The sequence below is a fragment of the Procambarus clarkii genome, chromosome 28 (assembly GCF_040958095.1).
Source record: "Procambarus clarkii isolate CNS0578487 chromosome 28, FALCON_Pclarkii_2.0, whole genome shotgun sequence".
Taxonomy (NCBI): Eukaryota; Metazoa; Arthropoda; class Malacostraca; order Decapoda; family Cambaridae; genus Procambarus; species Procambarus clarkii.
The window spans coordinates 24954791-24960959 of NC_091177.1; positions in this window are offsets into that span (position 1 = coordinate 24954791).

Sequence of the window (6169 nt, forward strand, 5' to 3'; positions counted from 1 at the left end):
TTAGTCAGCTGTCACGGGCTGCTTCCTAGGGGTGGAGGCCTGGTCGAGGACCGGGCCGAGGGTACACTAAAGCCCCGAAATCATCTCAAGATAACCAATAATCAGTTAAAAGGCGATTTGAGTAGGATCCTTGATACACATTTGTCTCACTAATACTTGTTAATATCCACTTTCTTATGCTATTATTATTATCCATGTATGGGCCTATTGGCCCATATGGGCCATATGGGCTGCATCATATGGGCCTATTGGCCCATATGATGCAGCCCTAATGTATATTCACCCAATCCCATTCATATATTCGTCATTGTACCTCACTTCACCTCTCTCTTCTGCCTATATATGTCCAAATCTATGAACATAAGAACATAAGAACATAAGAACAAAGGCAACTGCAGAAGGCCTGTTGGCCCATACGAGGCAGCTCCTATTTATAACCACCCAATCCCACTCATATACATGTCCAACCCATGCTTGAAACAATCGAGGGACCCCACCTCCACAATGTTACGCGGCAATTGGTTCCACAAATCAACAACCCTGTTACTGAACCAGTATTTACCCAAGTCTTTCCTAAATCTAAACTTATCCAATTTATACCAATTGTTTCGTGTTCTGTCTTGTGTTGATACTTTTAATACCCTATTAATATCCCCTTTGTTATGTCCATTCACCCACTTGTAAACCTCTATCATGTAACCCCTAACTCTTCGCCTTTCCAGTGAATGCAACTTAAGCTTTGTTAATCTTTCTTCATATGAAAGATTTCTAATTTGGGGAATTAACTTAGTCTTCCTACGCTGGACACGTTCAAGTGAATTTATATCCATTCTATATTCTGGCGACCAAAACTGAACTGCATAATCTAAATGGGGCCTAACTAGAGCAAGATATAGCTTGAGAACCACACCAGGTGTCTTGTTACTAACGCTGCGATTAATAAATCCAAGTGTCCGATTTGCCTTATTACGAACATTTATGCATTGATCCTTTTGTTTAAAATTCTTACTAATCATAACTCCCAGATCCCTTTCGCAATTCGACTTCGCAATCTCAACACCATCTAGCTCGTATCTTGTAACCCTATCATCATTACCTAACCTCAGAACTTTACATTTATCAGCATTAAACTGCATCTGCCAATCCTTCGACCATTTCAAAACCCTATCTAGATCAACTTGAAGTGATAGTGAGTCCTCCTCCTAATTAATTTCCCTACCGATTTTCGTATCATCGGCAAATTTGCAAATGTTGCTACTCAAACCTGAATCTAAATCATTTATATATATTATAAACAACAGAGAGCCCAGGACAGAGCCCTGAGGCACCCCACTTACAACATTTTCCCACTCTGACTTGACTCCATTTATACTAACTCTCATAAGAACATAAGAACAAAGGTAACTGCAGAAGGCCTGAAGGCCTCTCTGTTTCCTTTGGTATAGCCATGCCCTAATCCAGCTTAATATATCACCCCCAATACCATGAGACTCTAACTTTTTAATCAGTCTTTCATGTGGCACTGTATCAAAAGCTTTGCTAAAGTCAAGGTACACAACATCGCAATCCTTACCACTATCAACTGCCTCAACAATGCTAGAATAAAAAGATAACAAATTTGTTAAACATGAACGGCCATTTATAAAACCATGTTGCGACTCTATTATTAATTTATGTTTTTCAAGATGAAGACGAATTTTATTTGCTATTATAGATTCGAGTAACTTTCCCACAATAGACGTTAGGCTAATTGGTCGATAGTTAGACGCAAGTGATCTATCTCCTTTCTTAAAAACTGGTATCACATTAGCAACTTTCCAAAACTCTGGCACTCTGTCTGACTCTATTGATTTATTAAATATGGTTGACAGTGGGTCACAAAGCTCCTCTTTGCATTCTTTAAGCACCCTGGCAAACACTTCATCCGGCCCTGGGGATTTGTTTGGTTTGAGTTTTACTATTTGTTAAGAACATCCTCCCTGGTAACTGTTAAACTCGTCAACCTGTCCTCGTCCCCACCCACATAGACTTGTTCGGCTGAAGGCATATTGTTAAATTCCTCTTTAGTAAATACAGATACAAAATATTTATTAAAAATACTACTCATCTCTTCATCACTATCTGTTATTTGACCTGTCTCAGTTTTTAATGGACCTATCCTTTCCCTAGTCTTAGTACGATATAACTGAAAAAACCCTTTAGGATTTGTCTTTGCTTGCCCTGCTATGCGAACTTCATAGTTTCTTTTTGCTTTCCTTATCTCTTTTTTAACATTTCTAACCAGTTGTACGAATTCCTGTTCTAAAGTGACCTCCCCATTTTTAATCCTTTTGTACCAAGCTCTCTTTTTACCTATAATGTTCTTCAAATTCTTTGTTATCCACTTTGGGTCATTGGTATTCGATCTATTCAATTTGTGTGGTATACTACGTTCCTGTGCTTTGTTTAGAATATTCTTAAATAAGTTATATATTGAATCCACATCGAAATCCCCATTTACGTCACCTATCGCTGAGTTCATGTCTCGCTCCAAGACCGGCCCCAACCCATACCCAAGACTTTCCAATCAATTTGACCCAAAAAATTTCTAAGGCTATTAAAATCAGCTTTTCGAAAATCTGGCACTTTAACAAAATGTTCTCCTACAGGTCTATTCCATTCTATGCTAAATCAGATTTCTTTGTGATCACTGTTCCCTAGCTCACTCCCAATTTCGATGTCATTAATTTGTGTTTCCCTGTTAGTTAACACTAAATCAAAAATATTATTTTCCCGTGTTGGTTCCTTAATGTGTTGCGTAAGAAAGCAATCGTCAATTAATTCTAGAAAATCTTCTGCTTCACTATTCCCTGTTTTGTTCAACCAGTTTATTCCACTAAAATTAAAGTCACCCATGACGTAAATACTGTTAGATCTAGATGCCCTAGATATTTAGAACATAAGAACATAAGAACAAAGGCAACTGCAGAAGGCCTGTTGGCCCATACGAGGCAGCTCCTATTCTATAACCACCCAATCCCACTCATATACTTGTCCAACCCGTGCTTGAAACAATCGAGGGACCCACCTCCACAATGTTACGCGGCAATTGGTTCCACAAATCAACAACCCTGTTACTGAACCAGTATTTACCCAAGTCTTTCCTAAATCTAAACTTATCCAATTTATACCCATTGTTTCGTGTTCTGTCCTGTGTTGATACTTTTAATACCCTATTAATATCCCCCGGTTATGTCCATTCATCCACTTGTAAACCTCTATCATGTCACCCCTAACTCTTCGCCTTTCCAGTGAATGCAACTTAAGCTTTGTTAATCTTTCTTCATATGAAAGATTTCTAATTTGGGGAATTAACTTAGTCATCCTACGCTGGACACGTTCAAGTGAATTTATATCCATTCTATAATATGGCGACCAAAACTGAACTGCATAATCTAAATGGGGCCTAACTAGAGCAAGATATAGCTTGAGAACCACACCAGGTGTCTTGTTACTAACGCTGCGATTAATAAATCCAAGTGTCCGATTTGCCTTATTAAGAACATTTATGCATTGATCCTTTTGTTTTAAATTCTTACTAATCATAACTCCCAGATCCCTTTCGCAATCCGACTTCGCAATCACAACACATAAGAACATAAGAACATAAGAACAAAGGTAACTGCAGAAGGCCTATTGGCCCATACGAGGCAGCTCCTATTCTATAACCACCCAATCCCACTCATATACTTGTCCAACCCGTGCTTGAAACAATCGAGGGACCCCACCTCCACAATGTTACGCGGCAATTGGTTCCACAAATCAACAACCCTGTTACTGAACCAGTATTTACCCAAGTCTTTCCTAAATCTAAACTTATCCAATTTATATCCATTGTTTCGTGTTCTGTCCTGTGTTGATACTTTTAATACCCTATTAATATCCCCTCGGTTATGTCCATTCATCCACTTGTAAACCTCTATCATGTCACCCCTAACTCTTCGCCTTTCCAGTGAATGCAACTTAAGCTTTGTTAATCTTTCTTCATATGAAAGATTTCTAATTTGGGGAATTAACTTAGTCATCCTACGCTGGACACGTTCAAGTGAATTTATATCCATTCTATAATATGGCGACCAAAACTGAACTGCATAATCTAAATGGGGCCTAACTAGAGCAAGATATAGCTTGAGAACCACACCAGGTGTCTTGTTACTAACGCTGCGATTAATAAATCCAAGTGTCCGATTTGCCTTATTACGAACATTTATGCATTGATCCTTTTGTTTTAAATTCTTACTAATCATAACTCCCAGATCCCTTTCGCAATCCGACTTCGCAATCACAACACCATCTAGCTCGTATCTTGTAACTCTATCATCATTACCTAACCTCAGAACTTTACATTTATCAGCATTAAACTGCATCTGCCAATCCTTTGACCATTTCAAAACCCTATCTAGATCAACTTGAAGTGATAGTGAGTCCTCCTCCGAATTAATTTCCCTACCGATTTTCGTATCATCGGCAAATTTGCAAATGTTGCTACTCAAACCTGAATCTAAATCATTTATATATATTATAAACAACAGAGGTCCCAGGACAGAGCCTTGAGGCACTCCACTTACAACATTTTCCCACTCTGACTTGATTCCATTTATACTAACTCTCTGTTTCCTTTGGTATAGCCATGCCCTAATCCAGCTTAATATAGCACCCCCAATACCATGAGACTCTATTTTTTTAATAAGTCTTTCATGTGGCACTGTATCAAAAGCTTTGCTAAAGTCAAGGTATACAACATCGCAATCCTTACCACTATCAACTGCCTCAACAATGCTAGAATAAAAAGATAACAAATTTGTTAAACATGAACGGCCATTTATAAAACCATGTTGCGACTCAATTATTAATTTATGTTTTTCAAGATGAAGACGAATTTTATTTGCTATTATAGATTCGAGTAACTTTCCCACAATAGACGTTAGGCTAATTGGTCGATAGTTAGACGCAAGTGATCTATCTCCTTTCTTAAAAACTGGTATCACATTAGCAACTTTCCAAAACTCTGGCACTCTGCCTGACTCTATTGATTTATTAAATATGGTTGACAGTGGGTCACAAAGCTCCTCTTTGCATTCTTTAAGCACCCTAGCAAACACTTCATCCGGCCCTGGGGATTTGTTTGGTTTGAGTTTTACTATTTGTTTAAGAACATCCTCCCTGGTAACTGCTAAACTCGTCAACCTGTCCTCGTCCATACCCACATAGACTTGTTCGGCTGAAGGCATATTGTTAAGTTCCTCTTTAGTAAATACAGATACAAAATATTTATTAAAAATACTACTCATCTCTTCATCACTATCTGTTATTTGACCTGTCTCAGTTTTTAATGGACCTATCCTTTCCCTAGTCTTAGTACGATATAACTGAAAAAACCCTTTAGGATTTGTCTTTGCTTGCCCTGCTATGCGAACTTCATAGTTTCTTTTTGCTTTCCTTATCTCTTTTTTAACATTTCTAACCAGTTGTACGAATTCCTGTTCTAAAGTGACCTCCCCATTTTTAATCCTTTTGTACCAAGCTCTCTTTTTACCTATAAGGTTCTTCAAATTCTTTGTTATCCACTTTGGGTCATTAGTATACGATCTATTCAATTTGTATGGTATACTACGTTCCTGTGCTTTGTTTAGAATATTCTTAAATAAGTTATATATTGAATCCACATCGAAATCCCCATTTAAGTCACCTATCGCTGGGTTCATGTCTCGCTCCAAGACCGGCCCACACCCCATACCCAAGCCTTTCCAATCAATTTGACCCAAAAAATTTCTTAGGCTATTAAAATCAGCTTTTCGAAAATCTGGCACTTTAACAGAATTTTCTCCTACTGGTCTATTCCATTCTATGCTAAATCTGATTTCTTTGTGATCACTGCTCCCTAGCTCACTCCCTATTTCGATGTCATTAATTTGCGTTTCCCTGTTAGTTAACACTAAATCTAAAATATTATTTTCCCGTGTTGGTTCCTTAATGTGTTGCGTAAGAAAGCAATCGTCAATTAATTCTAGAAAATCTTCTGCTTCACTATTCCCTGTTTTGTTCAACCAGTTTATTCCGCTAAAATTAAAGTCACCCATGACATAAATACTGTTAGATCTAGATGCTCTAGATATTTCATCCCATAGAT